At 39.6% G+C, this 21,882-nt stretch overlaps 1 long non-coding RNA gene across 2 annotated transcripts in view; it reads right to left on the reverse strand.

Moving 5' to 3' along the window:
- The window catches only part of LOC125485610, a 47,508-nt gene that overhangs the window by 15,951 nt on the left and 9,675 nt on the right, over nt 1-21,882 (reverse strand). The window contains exons 2-4 of one of the 2 annotated variants that reach the window (XR_007264317.1): nt 19,069-19,202; nt 4,011-4,084; nt 1,899-2,020 (exon numbers count right to left, since the gene is read on the reverse strand). This is a non-coding gene — a long non-coding RNA (uncharacterized LOC125485610). Of the gene's footprint in view, nt 1-1,898; nt 2,021-4,010; nt 4,085-19,068; nt 19,203-21,882 lie in introns of those variants that run through there. The other variant, XR_007264316.1, reaches the window with a different exon arrangement.

Genomic DNA, 21,882 nt, shown 5'->3' on the forward strand with positions numbered 1-21,882 from the left:
TAATTATACCCGCCTCCACTATTTCTGGCAGCTTGTTCCACACTCTGCATGAAAAATTTACCCCGCAAGACCTTCTTAAATATTTCCACTTTCACCTATGCCCTTTAGTTTTAGACTCCCCTACCTAGGGAAAAGACGTGGGCTATTCACCCAATCCTTGTCCCTCATGATTTTATAAACCCCTATAAAGTCACCCCTCAGCCTCCAACGCTCCAGGGAAAAAAGTCCCAGCCTATTCAGCCTCTTGCTATAACTCAAACCATTCAGATGGAAAGAAATTGAGTTGCTGTGAATTTGAATTTAAAGCAAGATGACCAGTTTTTAAAATATTGTATTAAAATGCAACTACACAAGTGACAGTATTTGTGAAAATGTATACTTTAGTAATAATAGATCCATGGACTGGAAACCAGGAAAACAGAATCATTTATTCTCTGTCAATACAAAGTCTTATAACAACAATAACAGGTATTATCTTAAATTCTGCAAAGTCAGCGAACAAAGTGCTCAAGATAGCAGGAAGGCAGCACTTGTCTTAAGTTGAAGGTGTACCCAATGCAATATGAGTATGGTACAATGAGATTCATGGCTATCACAATGCCTGATGTAACTGATCACATGATTCTTACAACAATAAGAGAGAAGACCCAAGACTAGAATGTGAAGAGAGAGGTCTTAGGCACTACACTAGTTAGTTGTATTTAATAACCTACTACACATGTAAATAAACAAGACAGTCTAAAAGGAGTTTAAGACCCATACTTAGAGATAAAGAGCAAACAGCCAAAGGAACAGCATATGTAAAAACACCCACAGTCCTACCTTCTCCAAACAAGTAACTCACTGTGCAGGTAGCAGTTGTGGCTTAAGCACAAGATAAATCAATTATAAGGGAGAATAATGAGTTGAATATCCGTTTAAAACCCCCCACTGCAAGGCTGGTTTCCTTGGCTGCACTCAGGAACTACTAGATTTTGGAATTCACACTCCCAACAAGATAACTTTTTTGAGGAGCTAGAATGTACCCAAGGATTTCAGATTTAAAGAACGCAGCCTGCCATCATTCTTGGGCTCTGATCAACACTGGACCACTGACCTTATAACTGTGCGCGCCCCCGCCCCATCTTACCCACTTTTTCACTGTCCCTGAATATTTACCTTGCCAATGTTTCTCCCCAGTCTTATGTCCACACTCCCTCCCCTGCCTCTTTTTCTCCTCAAGATCCATTTGCCTGAGAACTGTTGTGGCACTATCAGCAGCTCTCAAGCAGGATCTGCATTGATGATTCACTGGCTGGCTACTCGTACTAAATTAGCTTGTTAAAATAAGGCCCAAGGTCAGATATCAGGGCCACGACAGATCTCATCACTCAGGTAAGAAATTACACCCTCTTCCTGGATTTTAACTCAATGTGTCTTTAAAAATATACATTACTTGTAACAATAAATAAACAAACAACATTTTATCACAAACTAGGTAAAATTTTAGGCTCTTAATGGTACTCTCGAGCAGATATTTCGATTTTGTTGATTTCCTCTGTCCTGAATAAATTCTGCTTCAGCTGTACAGTGTACAAATAAACTAGTCAAATATTATTTTGCTATCTCAACAAAATTCCCTTTACTTCTAGTAGTTTCATTGCAAGTCATATTAAAGAAACCTTACAGTGGTTACTTAGTACATAATTAATAATAGCAACTAAAAGCAATGAATAAAAGCATTTTTTGAGAGTAATATGGAACTAAGGAGAATTCAACAGTATTTGACTCTTATGTAGCTTTAGTTGGTGAGCCTCAAAAGTATTTACTTTCTACATATAAGGACCATGTCTGTTAGTTTTGCGTTTTTGAAAACTGGAGACCAAAATGAAAAAGAGCTGTTTTAAAAAACTGTGTTTGAAAGGGTGGCTGCAGTTTGGAAAGCTAGTAAAATGACACCCATACAAAAGAAAATTACTGTGGATGTTGTAATCTGAAACTCACAGAGAATGTTGGAGAAACTCAACAGGTCAGATAGCATCTGTGGAGACAGAAACAGAGTTAATGTTTCGAGATCAATATGATGTCCCCAGTGTCAAAGATGCCAATCTTTAGCCAATTCGATTCATTCCACATAATATCAAGAAACAGTTGGAGGCACTGGATACTGTAAAAGCTATGGAGCCTGACAACATTCTGGCAATAGTATGGAAGACTTGTGCCCCCAAATGTGTAGCACCCCTAGTCAAACTGTTCCAGTATAGCTACAATACTGGCATCTGCCTGACAATATGGTACATTCCCAGGGAGATCCTGTACACTATAAGCAGGAGAAATCCAACTCGGCCAATAATCATACCATTAGTCTACCCTCGATCATTAATAATGCGATGGAAGGTGTCATCAACAGTGCCACCAAGCAGCACTTGCTTAGCAATAACCTGATCACTGATACCCAGTTTGGGTTCCACCAGAGCCATCCAGTTCCTGACCTGATTACAGCTTTGGTTCAAACATGGAAAAAAGATCTGAATTCCAAGGGTGACGTAAGAGTACTCACTCTCGGTATCAAGGGCACATCTGACCAAGTGTAGCATCAAGCAGCCCTAGCAAAACTGGAGTCAATGGGAACCAGGGGAAAACTCTCTGCTGGATTGAGACATACCTGGCAAAAGGGACGATGGTTACAATTGCTGGAGGTCATCTCAGCTCCAGGGCTTTGCAGGAGCTCTTCAGGGCAGTGTCCTAGGCCCATCCATTTTCAGCTGCTTCATCAATGACCTTCCCTCCATCATTAGGTCAGAAATGAGGATGTTCATTGTCGACACCTTCCAGACCTATGATCACTGTCATCTGGAAGTATTAGGGCAGCAGAACACCATCTGCAAGTTCCTGTCTGAGCCGTTTACTATCCAGACATGGAGATAAATTGCTGTTTCTTCAGTGTTGATGGGTCAAAATCCTGGAACTCCTGGCCTAACAGCATTCTGGGTCTACCTTCAGCACTTGGACTCTAGTAGTTCAAGAAAGCCAATACCTTCTCAAAGACAACTTGTGACATGCAGTAAATGCTAACCCAACCAGTGATGGCCACATCCCAAGAGTAAATTTTAAAAAAATCTCACTGGTTACCAATCGACTTTGATGAGCTTGTCATCATTGCTCAGGTCATCCTCACTAGTTATTGAAGTAATCACAGGCAAACCAATCTTTTGTAGAATGTAGCGGGAGGCTTACAGGGACAAAGGTACCATTTGTTCAAATAACTGTAGTCGTAATGTCTCCATGGGATAAAAATGGGGAGAGGTTTGACAAATGGCAGCTGCTGGAGGTTCAAAATTAATTGCCATGTGCAATTTTTTTCAAAATAACTTATCAATTTCCATCTTAAGTGCTTATGTTTCCAAAACCAAAACTCGTCTCTTTTCACAACTGTTACGTAATACAAAAAAGGGATTATTTTGTCCTGTGTAGTAAGGACTTTATAATCCTCAGGAGACAGATTTACCGTCAAAACCATAATCTTCAACTTTAGAATTGAGCATGATGTCTGCACTCATGCATTGCTGGAGCATTCACAGTAAAAATATTTAAGTGAAATCTTGAGGTTCAGATTTATGAGAGCAAGACAGTGTTACCACAAAGTACCAATTCTGCCAACAGATAAATATTTGATTGATGATAAAAATATTGTTACATGTTTTAATTATTAAAAATAACAACAGCAAAGTCTTTAAGATATATTGACTTGTCATCATATTCATCACAAGACAAATACATAAAGCAAAGCTAAATTAGTATGAACATTTCATCTACTATGTTAATGAATGTCCAATATTATATATTTACCAAAATCTTAAAATGTGTTGATTAACGTTTATTTAAGTTTAAAGTAATTTAAATTTAAATAGGAACATTAGAGTTACAAAATATTTACCAGAAGCTACGCATCGTTTAACAGAACACAGTTACTGCCCTAGGCATTACATATGTCATCAATTTGTAGCTCAGACTGCATAAGAACTACTCACTCATTTCTTTCAAGTTCGATGACCAACTGTTTGCCTTCAGCTTCAATTAGGAACTTAGCCCATTTCGGGTGACTCTGTAGTAAAAAATACAAAAATCACAAAACATAGTATTTAAAATGCATGGGTAGTTAGACTTTCTGTTTGTAAATGTCTGATACTGTGTGAAATAGTGTTTAGTCTATTCACTGATTCCCGTTGTAGTATGTATCCAGCTGATACCAGGCTATTTTGAATCCTGGCATTTTACATATTAATATTAGAACTGCCTAACTGATAATACTGTGAATGCAGCCAGTAAAGTCCAGATTGTGAGGAACTGAAATGCTGCTTGGAATTAAATACTGACTCCCAAAGCAAGTTTGAAGACAGAAGATGAGAGATTTAAATGAGAAGCAACTAATGCCCACTTAAGTGCTTCAGTCCATTGCCACTGATCTTCAATCACCTCTTGCCTGGGGTCATTCACATATCCTGGGCGACTGGTGGGTGCATTAGAGGCAGCTGCTACCTTAAAAAGTGCCAGTCTGTGGCTGGGCTGCAGCTCTTGGCAGGTGGGATTTTCACCCCTGAACCTAGGGAAGTCCCACTGCCGACCACTTAAATAACTGATTGGCATTTAATATGGGGGCCTTTCCCAAAGAAGGTGGCACGGGGCTCTTACCTGCTCTCCAGCCAGTGGACCAGGTCCCATCGCCTGGTTAAATAATGCTCCTTGAATGAGTATGGAGAAATGACTATAATATTCTACTTCTCCTTATCTCCTTTGGCCTTAAGTATAATGGAAAGTGAAAGAGCTAACTCATATAAATGTAGATTGCCCCTCAATGGATGTTAATTCTCCTGTGTTAATTAAGAATTGAAACTGATTCTATACCTGGAGAAACACTTAACACAGCTCTTGAAAGCTTAGACGTAGGTATAAAAAAATGCTTGTTGGCTGATGGGTGATCCCTCTTTCAACTTTACAATTTACCTTCTGGCTCCATTACACATGCACTGTTACAGCTAAATGTCTTCTGAACTTCTTGGCCCTGTTTTGCTGAAGTTGTGAATACACTACGTTCCTCTTCCCAAATGTTTAGAGTATTGTAATTGAGACTCATTGCACAGTTTTCTATTGGTTCAAGTGAGCTCTGAACCTGTTACAATAGAGGACAGACAACTGCATGTGATCGTGTCAAGTTGTTATAGCCTAACAGTAATGCAGTGTAATTTCAGGGTGAATTGACATACCAAAGAAATAACCTGCATGTGATAAATTGATTACAGCTATCTTTCTTGTTGTTCTACTTAACAGATCATGCATGGCCTAAGAGATTCATTGTTGTTCGATATTGTCTGAATTAATGTATTATTCCAATCTCTGACACCCTAAAGTAAAAGATTTTACTGATGATAAATGAACTGAAGGTAATCAAATAGTTCATACATATTGAGGTAGATTTTCTAAGATCTGCAGTCAGATGCACTCAATTGCCTAAGCCCTGCCAATATTGAAAAATGATTGGTGATGTCTAAAGGAAAATGAGTTAGAATTTGATATAGGCATACATTTTGACTCACACTGTTTTCTGATATTTGCTGTATCAAAGCTATTCAGCTTGTCCGCAGATCCAGGAAACGCTAACCTTTTAACTGAAGTGCACACACTTGAACTTAAGTCTTCACTCTCTGTTACAACCTTAGCTAACACAGAAAGCTATAACAGATGATTTATACATGTACAGCTGCGTCAAGAGTAAACCCCACAGTGATGAAGAAATCTTCTTTCAATTTGGCTGAACGTCTGGCATCTGTGGGTCATGTAATCTGCATGGTCTGAAACTAATATTGCCAAAAAATTGAAATTCAGACATCGTTAAGGCAGAGGTGCTTCCTTCAAATGCATTTAAGAAGTGTAAGATTTTGCTTTCTCCCTGATAGCTGCATTTTTTAAATTATTTCATTACCAAAAAATTTATCATATGATTAAACATTAACTTCCAGAAAAAACCCAAAGCCATTTATATAGGAACCAAGGAATGCTTACCCATTACCTAGTTCATGGCTAGGCTTTGATCTTAACTCAATTTTCTTGCACTATTTGCTTATTCCTTGATATCTTTAATATAGACATATGTCCATTTCTGTCTTGAATATACTTAATGACTGAATCATCATAACGCTCCGGGTTAGAGAATTCCATCCTCTGAAGAAATTCTTCCTCAATCTCCTAAATGATCTATCTCTTATCCCGAGACTGTGTTCGCTGGTTCTAGACACAGCACCCAAGGAAAACATTCTTCCCTCATCCTCCTTGATGAGTCCGGTCAGGATTTCGTATGCTTTAATGAAATCCCCTCCCAGTCTTCTAAATTTTAATGAATAAATGCCCAGTGTCCTCAATACCTCCTCATGAAGCAACTCCATTATCCGAGGATCTGTCTGATAAACTTTCATTACACTTCCTCTGTGGCAAGTTCCTTAGGGAAGGAAACTATACACAATGCTCCATGTGCAGTCTCACCAAGGCTCTATACAATTGCAGCAAGACTTCTTTACTCCTGTAATGCTTCTGTAATAAAAGTCAATATACCAATTGCCCTCTCAGCGGACTTGCATGTTAGCTTACAATGATTTATGAGCAAGGACACTTGGCTATCTTTGAACATCAACACATTCCAATCTCTCACCATCTGGAAAATACTCTGCACTTCTGTTCTTCCTAACAAATTCACTTTCACACTCAGCTCTGTGTCACCAACAAATTTGGAGATATTACATTTGGACCCATATCTACGTCCTTGGTATGGGCTGTTAATAGCCCACCCAAGCACTGAGCTTAAGTCGCTTACTAGTCACAGGCTGAAATTGCATCTTCTTTATTTTTTCATGGGAACTGGGTGATGCTGGCAAGGCCAGCATTTGTTACCCATTCCTAATTGCCCTTGAACCAAAGGGCAGTTAAAAATCAACAACATTGCTATGGATCTGGAGTCACATGTAGGACAGACCAGGTAAGAATGGCAGATTTCCTTCCCTAAAGGACATCAGTGAAAAAGATTGATTCTCCAGCAACTGATGAGAGTTATCATGATCTTCATTACTAAGATTAGCTTTATTTTACGGATTATTTTTATTGATTCATGGGATGAGGGTGTCGCTGGCTAGGCGGCATTTATTGCCTATCTCTAATTGCCCAGAGGGCAGTTAAGAGACAACCGCATTGCTGCAGATCTGGAGTCACATGTAGGCCAGATCACATAAGGATGGCAGTTTCCTTCCCTAAAGGACATTAGTGAACCAGATGGATTCTTCCGGCAATTGAAAATGGATTTATGGTCATCACTAGGATTCTAATTCCAGATGTTTATTGAATGCAAATTCCACCATTTGCTGTGGCAGGTTTCAAACCCAGGTCCCCAGGACATTACCTGGGTCTCAGGAACAGTCCAGCAATAATCCCACAAAGCCATTGCATCCCCTTTCATTTCATATTCTACTAGTTACCATAGTGGGGTTTGAACCTGTATAATACCTACTCTGCTTGTTACATCTTCAAGAAACTGCAACAGATTTTGTCAAACATGATTTCTCATTCATAGATCCATGTTGACTACTCTCAATCTTAACATTATTTCCAATGATCACTTTATACTAGATTCTAGCAGTTTTTTCTGTTTAATTTGCATTAACTTCCAGATATGATTTTTTTAAATTTAAAATTTTAAGATTTTAATGTTTGTAAATGGATTTTCCTAAGTTTATATCCCACACAAATCAATTCTTTGACATTTATACCTATGCAACAAAAATTCAGCATATCTTAGTTTGCGGGGACTGTGGTAAAGTCATACAGACCAAAAAAATGCACAAATCACATTGAGAAATAGCTTGCTCATTGATGGTTTTTCAAGATCGGTTTATGAGATCCACCGAAAGCATAATAAGGTATCAAAATAAGGCATTGCATGAATTAATCTGGAAATCTCTATTTACAATGTTAGCATACAAACCCTAATGTATATGGAATTCTTCTATCTTCTAATTTAACATTTAAAAATATATTGTCGATTGCTACTAAGATAATGAACCAACAAATATTTGACCATTAGACGATGTTTGATATTAACCACATAAATTAATTTCTAAGTTATCCTCCCTTCTGACATTCATAGTCTTTATCCAAAGTGAATATCACCAGCAAAACATTTATATTAATGAATAATATACTATTTAAAACCATGTTTCACTAATGAAATTGATTTAAAATGGAAAAACCTGCCTATTTCACGTTTCCCTATTTCTATTCTTTCTCCACTTCATGTTTTCCACTTCCTTTTTTTATAGCATGGGGACCATTAACTTTGTCGGTTAAAGGAGCTCATGGGCTCCAAGGGAGTCATAAGTGCAGTTTATGGCACTGCTCCATCTTCCTGAAATGAGCATCTTCCATTAAGGTTATAACTAAGATTTTTTTTCAAACTAACTGCATCAACTATAAGATTCAATTGCTTCCCTGTTGGAAATGGGGATCCTAGTAGTTCAAGTTCAAGCTCTTTTAAGTGAAGACCCAGATGTCCAGTAACTGACTTGGGCAATGAACTGAACTCTTGTAAAATTGCTCTGTTCAGACGTTGGAAGTATTTGGACTATTGAGAATTCTTCGGGGCAGAAAAATGTACATAAACATCAGGCATTGTATGTTTATGAAACTTAATTAATCCGATGTTGTAGTTTTCTGACACACTGCTAACTAAATGCAAGTTATTGCTGTTTATCATTAACAGACTGTACTCAGTGTCTGTCTTTATAGTTCTCAGAATGAGGAGCACAGCTGGCAAACCATAGACCAGGAGAAAATCTGTTTCATCTCATGGGGTTTCCAGCGCCCCAAATTAAACAGAACAGTCTTTTCTTATATCCTCAGAAACAGTTGCCATGACTTCTTGCATTTTGAACGAATTACTTCTGAAATTCAGCAAGAACATGCATAATACATGTATAATCTCTTTTTCAAGTTAATAACTGGCAAAACTTGTAATACTGACTTGAACAGAGTAAAACAATTGGGTCCCTAGCTGGACATTAAACTGCATTAGGGAAAGAATGAGGGAAGAAAAGAAAGGAAGGGGAGATGGAACCAAACAAGGAAGGACAGTGTGAAGGAGGGAAAGATGGAAGGAATGAAGGAAGGGAGGATTGGAGGGAGGAAACATTAATGATCATTTAATTGTTTGTAACGTTGATTGAGTTTTAAATATAGGCCAAGACACTGGAGTGATCCCCCTGCTCTTTGAAGTTGTACCATAAGATGTTTTGCATCAATCCATATGGGCAGACGTTTCTTCAGTCAAATGTTACTGCCAAAAAAACGGCATCTCATTACATTGCAGTGTTCCCTCACTACAGCCCTGCAGTGCCAGGTTCTGATGTTTTTAAAATCACATACTGGCTAGGACTTGAACCCAAAACCTTGTGACTCAGAGATGGAATACTACCAACAGAATCCTGGGTGACACTCAAACTGTATGAAGACTTGAAAATTACAAACCCTTTATTCCCACTGAAGATGTGACAATTGACATCCTTTGTTATGACAGCATCAATGGAGTAGGGGAAGGTAAAGTCCAGGGCTGTTCTTCAAGCTTGGGGAAAATGTCATCCTGCTTTTAATTGTACCCCATCATATTCAGTGACATGTAGGAATACACACAATCCACAACAACAAAAAAAATCCATAAATTATCCTGTAATGCAGCCTCTGAAGAATGTCCTTCTTATAGCCAAAATTCTAATAGAATCACAGAATGACAGAATACAGAACAACACCATTCAGCCTATCATTACTGTGCCAGCTCTTATACAGAGTTATCCGATTCATCCTAGCATTTTGCTCGTCCCCATAACCCTTGAATCTTTTCCCATCCAAGTATGCATCCAATTTTCCTGTAAATATTAATACTGAATCTGTTTCCACTCCCTCCCAGGCAGTACATTGCAGATCATATTACATTGCTGTGTAAACCAAAAGCTTCCACATGGTGCCTCTGGTTCTGCTGCCAATCACTTTAAATCCATGGCCTCTGGTTATTGACCTTTCAACAATTGGAGACAGATTCTTCTTAGTTACTATATCAAAACAATTCAGGATTTTTAACACCTCTGAAACAACTCTTCTTAAGCTCTCTGCTCAAAACACAATGACTCTAGCTTCTTCCTGTCTCTCCACGTTTAACTGGTGCCCTTCATACCCGATACTGTTCTAATCAAGCTCCTGTGCGCCTTCTTTGAGGTCTCAGCACCCTTTCTGAAAGTGTGGTGTGAAAAATACAACACACTACTCCACCTGAAGTCTAACTAATGTTTTATAAGGATTTAGCTAATGTCTTGTTTTGTATGTAGTTCCTCTATTCTTCATGCTTTTTGTAATATTCATAGAGGTTTGTTTTGCAGTGTGTGACCTAATTTATTTCGCTCAGCAATAACCTGCTCAGGGATGACCAGTTTTGAGTTCTGCCAACACCAGTCAGCTCCTGACCTCATTACAGCCTTGGTTTAAACATGGACAAAAGAGCCAAATTCCAGAGGTGAAGTGAGAGTCACAGCCCTTGACATGAAGGTTACATTTGACCCAATGTAGCATCAAGGAAGCCTGGCAAACCTGTAGCCAATAGAAATCAGGGGAAAAGCTTTTCACTGCTTGGAGACATGCCTGGCACATGGGAAGATGGTTGTGATTGTTGGAGGTCAGTCATCAACTCCATGACATCTCTGTTATAGTTCCTCAAGGTCAAACCATCTTCAGCTGCATCAATGGCCTTCTCTCCATCATAAGGTCAGAAGTGAGGATGTTTGCCGATGGTTGCACAACATTCAGCACTATTCGCAACTCCTCAGATACAGGAGTGATCCATGTTCAAATTCAACAAGATCTGGACAATATCCAGACTGGGCTGACAAGTGGCATATAATATTCACACCACACAAATGCCTGGAAAAGACCACTTATAAAAAGACAGAATCTAACCACCACTCCTTGACCTTCAATGTTACCATTGCTGAATCACACACTATTAATATCCTGGGGTTTACCATTAACCAGAAATTGAACTGGAGTGGCTACATAAATACAGTGGCCACACAAGCAGCCCAGTGGCTAGGAATACCATGGTGAGTAACTTACTCCCTGACTCTCCAGCGTCTTTCAAACATCTACAAGGCTAAAGCCAGGAATGTGATGGAATATTCCCCCTTGCCTGGATGAGTGCAGCTCCAACAACACTCAAGAACCTTGACACTATCAAGGAAAAAGCAACTTGCTTGATTGGCACTACATCACAAACATTCACTTCTTGCACCAACAACATTCAGTAGTAGCAGTGTGTAACATCTATAAGATGCAGTCCAGAAATTCATGAAATATCCTTAGACAGCACGTTCCAAACCCATGACCACTTCCATCTAGAAGGACTAGGACGGAAGATACATGGGAACACCATCATCTACCTGCAAGTTCCCCTGCAAGTCATTCATCACCCTGACTTGGAAATATATTGCTGTCCCTTCAGTGCCACTGGGTGAAATTCCTGGAATTTCTTCCCTAAAGATATTGTGCTTCTACCTACAGCACATGGTCTGCAGCGGTTCAATATGGCAGCTCACCACCACCTTCTTAAGGGCAACTAGAGATGTGCAATATATGCTGGTCCGGCCATGAAACTCATGTCCAACCAGTGAATAAAAAAACCTTTCACATACTAAAAATGGAAAAAGATTTTATGCCCTGCAGCAGTGGGTGAATTTTACAAGAAATCGCTGTGTAGTCTTCAGAAATTTATTATATATTGTAGAAATCTAGTGAAGAATGTTATCGCAGTTTGCTGGCTGAGAAACATAGGACAGGCCTGTTATCTCTGCCAAGGATAAGTCTCTTGCACAGATATCCCTGATAATGTTGGATCTAGTGATCCATGCATAAACAAACCATCTGAGAAAAGGTTAAAAAGCAAGCTTTTGAGAGGCAGAAAAAAAAACAGAGCTTTTGAAAGTGATCCCTGTTGACCAGACCTCTTCAGGCTGAGGAAGACTGGGACTCAGAGTTTTCAAGCACCTTGGTTAGCTTGAGAAGAAAGAGAACAATACAGAAGACTGCAAACTGAAGTCAAGAAACTACAATCCCCGACTACCAAATTCAGTTTCACCAGTCCCTTCACCCTCTAGGACCAGTAAATCATCCTCACATGTCACAGGTCATGTGCCTTTCCTTTCGTTTTAGCAAATTCAGTTTAGAAAGTGCTGCATCTAAATAAACTGCTGTAAAATCACTCTTGAATGCAACAGTTTTGGATGTTCTGTGATATCCGAAATCAAACATTACAATGGAGGTGGCACTGTGGCTCAGTGGTTAGCGCTGCTGTCTCACAGCGCCCAGAACCTGGGTTCGATTCCACCCTCGGAAGACAGTGTGTGGTGTCTGCACATTTTCCCATGCTAAATTACCCATAGTGTCCAGTCATGGGAAAAGCAGAGTTGCAGGGATAGGGGTGGGTCTGGGTGGTATGCTCTTTGGAGGGTCAATGTAGGCTCGATTGGCCAAAGGGCCTGCTTCAACACTGTATTGATTCTATGAATCTGTAGCAGTAATGATGTTATGTGCCAACTGATAATTAACCCACAGTAAACAGCTGGCGCTCCTGTTGAAAAGTGTGCATTTGCTCCCACCAATTCAAAAGTAAACTGAGGAGAAGTCATGTAAATAGACAAGCGCTCCCTGAATGTGAAATTTATAGTCTCTGCATGTAAATAAGCTGGAAAAACAAAGGCACTGTTTAAGCCACTCTGCAAATATTCCAAGTTGGTTCCAAAAGATAAAATATGTTGAAAACATTAAAAATGCCCAGGTAAAGTGGTAATATCTAATGTAAGGTCTCTGAAAATGAAAATCAAGGGACAAACAATGGCATTATTATGACTACACCAGGTTTGTTCCAACTCTGTTATGATCTGCAACCTGTGAACTTGTTTAACTTGTTTTTGCACCATTTTGATGTTAAAGTGTTTCAATTTTTAAAAAAAGAACCAGCAGCAAAGTCATCCCTGATTACCCTGGAAAAAGGGCTGGTGAGCTGCCCTCTTGAATCACTGTAATCCTTGGGGTGTAGAGACACCACAGTGCTGTTAGGAAGAGAGTTCCATGATTTTGGTTCAATGACACTGAAGGAATAGTAACATAGTTCTACTTCCAGGATGGTGTGTGGCTTGGAAAAGAACTTTCAGGTTGTAGTGTTCCCAGGCTTGGAAGAGGCTGTTGAAGGAGCCTGAATGAGTTACTCTATTACATTTTACCAATGTTACACACTGCCGCTACTGTGCATTGATGGTGAAGGGAATGAATGTTGGAGATAGTGGATGGGTGCTAATCAAGTGAGTTGCTCTGTCCTGGCTTATGTTGAGATCCTTGAGTATTGTTGGAGCTGCAGTCATCCAGGGAAGTGAAGACCATTCAATCACATTCTTGACTTATGCCTTGGAGATAATAGAAAGGCTTTGGAGAAACAGGAGGTGAGTTAGCTGTCAGAATTGCCACCCTCACTTCATCGCAACTATTTTGCATTTGTAGGCTGCTTGTAGGAATGGAGAGATCATGGAAGGCAACACACAAGGTGCTCGCCACAACGGTCCCAGGTGTGGTCTGGTCATCAGTAACCCCTCTTCCCCAACCTTTATGTTCCTTTCTACCTGGCACTCCCTGGATAACCATACTACTGATCCCCCTCCAACTCTCATCCTTACCCCTTAAGCCTGTCAATACACTTTAATGCTGACCATCATCATGATGCATACTTTCCTCATCAAGCCCACAATGGTGGTAACTGCCTATAACCCCCTCTCTTGCAACATCCATGTCCTCTCATGCACCACATGACCACACAGCTCCCACCCCCACAAAAGTCAAATATCTCCCCTTCACTGTCATTGACTCCTCTGTGTCCCATGTTGCTGTGTCCAATCTCCAGGGTTCATTCCCCACACTTTCCTGCCACAAGAATATCCTCTGGTACCCTCTCCCCTGATATTAACTGATATCCCCCAGGACTGACCGTGGTTCAACATGCTTGTCAACTTGGATGGACAGTCCCGATTGATCACTGACAAGACCCTGAATGCTCTCTGTACAAATCACTAACTGACGATCTGTGACTCCCCTAACTGAGTGTATTGGATTTACAGGGCTGATTGCGGCCCCTGACCAGTGCAAGTGGATGACTGACTGTGCACAAACCCTTGAACTGTAAACAGATGCTGTCCTTACTGTCTGTACCGGGGTTCCTTGAGTGACAGTAGTCCCCTGTGCTTTTACAGAGGGACACTCTCTTTCAACTTTGGAATATGGCAATTTGGTCGAAGCATAGGCAGTATACTTGCCAAGTAGGCTGTTGGCACATGCTACAGGTGTGAGATTGGCATAGTACAGTGCTGAACGCCAATGTGTCCACCCCTTGACTTGATCATTGCTGACAACCATGACAAGTTGCCTGACTTTGTGTCTGTGATAAACAGCAAGTGATGTACCGTGAGCCTTCAAAGTCTAGCTGAAGGGGCAGAGTGCCAAAAGACAATGCTCGGCAAAGCCAGGGTTGCTGTGAGCATCCGGGTAGGTGTTGAGTAAGTGCATGGTATGATACTGAGTGACCAGCCCTGAGATGCAAACTGATCCAATCCATCAGCTGGGTGCTTGTCCATGTGTGCAAAGTGTACTTGCAGCAGTACTGCAATTAGAGGTGACAGAGTGCTCCAAAGTACAGCATTACAGTGCAGATGTTTATAGTAAGTACACTGGAGACATACCATGATGATGGAGGCTGGCATGTGTCAGATGCCAATGTCCATGGATGTGGGACATGGGTGGCCACTCCCCATGAAGTATGCTGTGAGATATTGGTGCCTACTATTGAAGATGGACATTCGGAGGAGCAGGTAGTGAGCGGGTGTCACCGGGCTGCTCAGACTTTCATGTCAGGAATTCTCAGGATTTAGTTTCTATCCAGTGAGTGGGAGAATGGAATTAACGAGGTGAGATTAGGCAGTAATAAGGTTTATAATGAGAAATTGCCACTAGTAGGCTTCTCACTACTCACTAGTAAGCATTTCATCCTGGGATCTGGGACTTGGTTGAAAATGCAACTTTTTAGTTTTGACGTTGAGAAAGGTTACACTCAAAATCTCACCTGATCTTGCCAAATTTCTCGTCATAGCCCACTTCGTTCAGGGCTTAGGAAGATTCCACCCGCTATTCTCATTCTTCCCAATTTTCATTTGGAAGGAAGTGCATCTCATCCAAACATGCAGTCTGACAACAAAGGGGCAACATGGGATTGCAAGTCAGCGGTGATGAAGCAGAGCTGCATATGTGTATAAACTAGTCCCATGCCTGAAGATAATGTCACTGAAGGACAGCTTCAGTGTTTGCAGAGAACACGCAGTTCTACCTCTCCAACATCAGAGAGGAACAAGAGGAATGACGGTGAAGCAGAAAATAATGCAGACTATAGTCACAAATTATTTTGCTGTGAATCAAAGGTATCAAAATTACAGACTGCAAATAACTTATGATTTTAGTCATGGGGCCTACAAACCAATATTCTTGCAGAACAAGACTGAAAAAAAGATGGTCTCATCAATTTGAAGCTGATAGGCTGTAGTTTACCATAGAAAGAGGTTTTTTTTATGCATGCTTCAGAATTTGATATTTTATGTCATAGCTCTTGTGTGTAGCTCATGCAAGTGCTTGAAAGTACTGCTGAGTGGCCTATCAAAGAAAATTGCTTGGACATCCTGTCGTGAATGTTATTAAGCTTTGTTATCATAATGAAATGTCCCACTTATTGGTGCAATAAATGAGAATAAATAGTAATGGTCATAAGAATATCAGAAATGGAATATAAAATACCATCCTTCGACAGATCAATGCAATCTACTCCATCACAAGTTCAGTAAACTTTTCTATCACTGCCAAATAGTTTCTGTTAGTTTCAACTAATGATATCATTCACCATCACTTCAACAAAGTCACTTGACAGAACCAGTGCTAATTCAAATTTGCAAGTGGCAACACACAAAATGCAGAAACAACAGTATGCTATTCAAGCCTGCTTTGCCAATCAATTAAGTCACTGTTAGTCTGAATCTCAACTCCTTCTACCAATCTTCATTTATTAACCCTTCACATCTTTGAAAAGAAACAAAACTCTATCAATCTCAATTTTGAAATTCTCCATTGGTCTATCCAGATGACAATTGCAGGTTTCCAACACAAAAATCGAAATTGCTGGAGAAGCTCAGCAGATCTGGCAGCATCTGTGGAAAGAAAGCAAAGTTAAGATTTTAAGTCCAGTGACCCTTCTACAGAATGCTCTGAATTCCTCGAGCAATTTCCATTTTTGTTTCAGATTTCCAGCCTCTGCGATCTTTATTTTGTTCCAGATCTACACTACCCTTTGTTAAAACAACTGTTCCCTGATATTTCTTCTGATTTGATACTTAAAGTCGAGCTGTAATTTTGATACCTTGTTCCCAACAGATGAATCAGTTTGTCTTAGCTGGCCTCTCAAATTGTTACTATTATTATTATACATATGGCTGGGGAAGTATGATGTCAAAGTTAAAAATCCATTCAACAGCTTCAGCTGATATACTATGAATGATTGAGATGTGGCCAGGAATGATTCTCTCAGGGAAGAAGTTCACAATGTAGAAGATGCTCTGACATTGATGGACACAGTCACAGAATCCCCACAGTGTGGAAACAAGCCATTCAGCCCAACACGTCCACACTGACTCTCCAAACAGAATCCCACCCTATCATTTCCCATGGCTAGTCCACCTAACTTACATATTCCTGGACAGTATGGGCAATTTAGCATGGCCAATTCAACTAGTCTGCACATCTTTGGGCTCCAGAGCACCTGGAGGAAACCCATGCCGACACAAGGAGAATGTGCAAACTCCACACAGTCACCTGAAGCTATGAGGCAGCAGTGCTAACCAATGAGCCACCGTGCCGGCCCATTGATTTTGTCATGATGTGAGCTTTTCCTTATGTGCCACTTGTGGAGCAAAGTCAGCACATCTTCCCTGATCTCTCTTCAAACAGTTGAGCATTGTCGAGATTTCTGAGGAAGGTTGAAACATAGGACCTGATTTGGGTCTGTCATTAAGCTGCAGTTTTTGATGTTTGCAGTCAACCAGAAGGTCTGCCATCAAAATGTAGGACTGTCAGCAGTTGATCAGGTGAGGAGTGTCCCCCAGTAGGAGCTATGGGATTACAGATGAATACCTAGATTTATCCGAGGTTCTGAATCAATGGGAGTGCTTTGTCAGTTATTAAGAGTGCAATAGGTGCTGACCGAGCCAGCGATACCTACATCCTATAAAAAATAAAGAAAATCCAAACTACCAGACTCCTGGTCCAAGCAGTAAAAACACACTGGAAATACCTCAATAAGGTCAAGTTATTTGCCTTCTACATTCAAGAGAATGCAAATCTAGTTTATGTACCCAGTTCATACAACTTAGTACTCACTGTCTCATTACTCTGTGAAGCTGAACTGCTTTGCCTTTGAGACTCATATATCTTTCTAGCAATATGATGCCTAGAACTGGATGCAGTACACAAAATGGGATCCAACCAGAGCTCTAGACTTGTAGTAAATAACTTTCAATCTTTGGTATTCCAAAACACTTCAGATAAAGTTCTACATTCTACTAGCATTCTAAATTCTTTTTGTGCCTATCCACTAGCTTTTAGTGATTTCTGTATTTGGACCCCTAAGTTATCTTTACTCATCTAATGTTCTTAATTTCTCACTATTTTACTCTGTTCCATCTTTCTTAGGTCCAGAGTGAATGACATCATACTTTCCACAGAATCCACAATCCATCAAAACCCCTTTGCAACTTTCTGCTCCAACCTATATTATTTATTGTGCCACCCTCTGAGAGAGAAATCTGTTCATGTAGCGCTGCTTCTGCAGACTTAAGTTGGTTCCCCACAGCAGCCAGCACTACAGGCTGTTCCCTGATTAGCTCATATGCTATTCTTCATAGAGATCAAAGTAGAACACTATATGGGCCACACAGGTAGTAGCCCCTAGCATTACCCACCCTGAGTAATTGATGTAGACCTGTATATAACATGCCAAATTTCTCCTCACTCTTCCTTCATCTACGTCATTTATAAGTATCACGAAAAAGCCCCCCAGTGCAGATCCCTGAGGAATATCACTAGTCACATCCTGAATAACAATTACGTGCATGGTCACAAAACTTCAACTTGAATTTAGTTCTAGCTCTGTAGTGTGAACCATGTTTGGGTTTCTCCTGAACTTTAATTAAAAAGTGCATTCCAGCATTATAGCACTATCATTAGGTAAGTGATAGGAAAAAAACACTGGTGAGTGCAGAAAAAATGTACAGCTTCTGGTACTCGATAACAGACTTTATGTGAATTGAATGCAATTTAGTTTTCCAACAATAAACACTCATTCACTGACCTCAGTATACCAGGTACTGGTCTTTACCACAAAATCTTCAGCAGACTTGTAAAGGTCCTGAGATGTTAAGAAGATTTTATCCTCAGGAAAGTAATAAGTAACAATGAAAATAGTGAATGGATTGAGCAGCAGTGCTGAGCCTAGAGGTTATGGTAAACTTAAGCTGCATGAAATTTGCTGAGGTTAGATTTGGCTGCATGCTGTCCCCTGTGAAAATTAGAATACTTCTGTCTAATGGCCTGTGTCTGATCTTAAACATTAATATATTGACATTACTGGAAATTATAAAATTTTTCTCAAAATGCTATGATTGTTTTTGCCCAACTAAGCAATATTTAATTTTCTTTGGATACAAACTCTAATCTTAAAAATCCAGACAAAAACCACTGTAAGAGATGTTAGAGAGATATTGAACATACACAGTGGCAATTGTATCTGCTTGATCCACTATGAAGAATGATTTACATCTAATCAGGCATAGGTCACTTTTTCATGTTAGAAACAGGAAAAATAAAGATGCTGACCTTTCCATGCAGGTTGCTAGATTGTTTCTGGTGATCTCCATCCAGGAGGTAAGGAACTATTTGTTCATATTGTTGCAGGTGCTTTAGATGATCTTGTTGCCTAGGCGATGACAATTTACTAGACAATGTATTACCTGTAAACACATCATTGTTGTTAAAGATCGGAAATGGACTATGTTCCCAAATGTACATAATGTAACAAATTGTTCAGATATTTTTATGTGCCAAGAGTGAAAAATATAACATTATATCTTGTAGCAGGAGGAAAAAGTGGAGTATATCAAGCCACGCATTATCAAGATTTTTGTAACAAAGGTCCTCTCTGACTTTGAATCAAGTAAGCAATACTACAAAATTTCCCTCAATAAAACCAACTTCTACCATACAACACTTAAAAATCACAGCCTTCGTAAAGCAAATGCAATTGCATCCTGAATGTTTCTAAACACTATCAGCATGAATAATTTCTTCCTTTTGTTAATGTTATCACTTTTAGATCAGGCCCATATGCTATATGGTTAAGATCCTGTTATTGATTTATATAATGCAGTTTGTTGTGTAGGGTTTATATCACATGAAGGACCTGCACTTCCCCAAAAACTGAAAGACAAAGTTGAAGGGAGAATCACAACATCATGGCATTGATAAATGAGAACCAATATGAAGCTTATGTCTACTTGCCTTTAAAGCGGATATAATTTCTACAAAATTACCACACCCAGAAAAATAACAACAAAAATCTCTCTCACTATCAAATGCCAGAAGATAAAAGATCAGGTGTAATACATTACTGTCATAATCGATAAGCCAGAAATAGAGGTAGCATTATTTACATTATGATGAGTTTAAGAAACTCTCTCATGAGCGGGCCAGATGGAAGAACAGCAAGTGGCAGTCACTTCCCCATTAGTCCTCAATTAAAAATGGATTATGATTAACCTGCTTGGAGATCAATAATGTTTTTAAGAATCATTAGTAACAATAATAATTTCTCCTCTGCTGAAATATGAGCCTTCACCCTTTCAATCATGAATAGAGAAAAGCACTTACTCCTCGGAACACAGTAATGCATTGAAATGAGACTGTTACTTTGCATTTGAACAATTTATGACATTCAGATAGCATCACACTTCACAAAGATAAACATTAAATACATTCAACATATTTAATCTTAAGATTGTGGTACTGTATTATCTCCCAGCTTTCCCAGATCTAATTCTTCCTTAGAAATATTTTATTGACTCTACTTCAATGATGTTCTGTTCAACATCCTATTCACCATCTGTATAAAGCATTTTTTCCATCTTCCACTTTTTTTCATTTTTGTGATTATCTGAAATGTGCGGTCTATTCAATAGCAATTTGTTGATGATTGAAAATAAATTGTTCTCATTTATTTTTCTTTTCTTAACCCTTCTTCAAAGTCATATGAATATACAAAACAGGAACATAAGTAGACCATTTAGCCCCTCCGGCCTGCTCCACCATTCAATAACAACAAAGAACAAACAACAATACAGCACAGGAACGGGCTCTTTGGCCTCCAAGTCGCACCGAAACATTTTGCCGTTCCATACTAAAACTACCTTCACTTACAGGATCCATATCTCTTTGTTCCGTTCCTATTCATGCATTTGTCCAGGTGCTTCTTGAATGCTACTGTTGTGTCTACTTCCACAACCTCCTCTGGCAATGCATTCCAGGTACTCACCACCCTTTGTGTGAAAAACTTGCCTCACACATCTCTTTTAAACTTCCTCCCTTGCATCTTGAACCTGGCTGATCTGTTTGTGTTCATGTTTGGAATTTCACATTCTCATCCATCCCTGACAATCCATGATTCCCCTGCCTGGCAAGAATATATCCATCTCTGTCTTACACATAATCAATTACCACACCCGCCAACACATTCTGAAACAGAGATTGCTCAAGTCGCACAACCTGCTGAGAGAAAAATTTCTTATCTCTCAAAAGAAAACTCCTAATTTTAAAATAGTGCAACCTTGATCTGAATGACTCACAAGTGGAAACATCCTTTTCACTTCCACTCTGTCAAGACCATTCATGATTTTATACAGTTCAATCAAGTCACCTCTCATTCTCCAAAACACTAGTGCAAACAAATGCATCCTGTCCAAACTATCCACACGTTCCAAGTATCAATCTATAAATCTCCTTTGAGACACTTCCAATGTATTTACATCCTTCCTTAAATAAGGAGATCAAAATTACACACAGTGTTTAAGATGAGGTCTCACCTTGCCCTGCATAACTGAAGCTTAACATCCTAACCTTTATGTGCAATTCATAAATGATAACATCCCATTCGCCTTCTTAGTTACATGCTATACCTGGATGCTAACCTTTTTTGACTCATGCATCAGAACATTTAAATCCCTTTGTATCTCAGAATTCTGCAGTTATTCTTCCTTTCAATAATATTAAGTAATATTCTTTTTTTTATTCTTTTTGCCAAAGTGAACAATGTCCCATTTTCTCACATTATATTCCATCTGCCAGATTTTCATCTACTCACTTAACCTATCTATATCTCCCTGCAACTTCCTTATGTCTCCTTCACAACATACTTCCTTATTATCTTGGTGTCATCTGCAAATTTAGTTGCCATGTCTTCACTTCCCTGAGTCATTGATGTAAATTGCAAAATATTGAGGCTCCACTTGTCACATGTTGCCAATCTGACAGAGACCCATTATGCATAATCTCTGTGGAGCTGGAGAAACACAGCAGGCCAGGCAGCATCAGAGGAGCAGGAAAGCTGATGTTTCGGGTCGGGACCCTTCTTCAGATTTC

The sequence above is a fragment of the Rhincodon typus genome, chromosome 20 (genome assembly GCF_021869965.1).
Source record: "Rhincodon typus isolate 14 chromosome 20, sRhiTyp1.1, whole genome shotgun sequence".
Classification (NCBI taxonomy): domain Eukaryota; kingdom Metazoa; phylum Chordata; class Chondrichthyes; order Orectolobiformes; family Rhincodontidae; genus Rhincodon; species Rhincodon typus.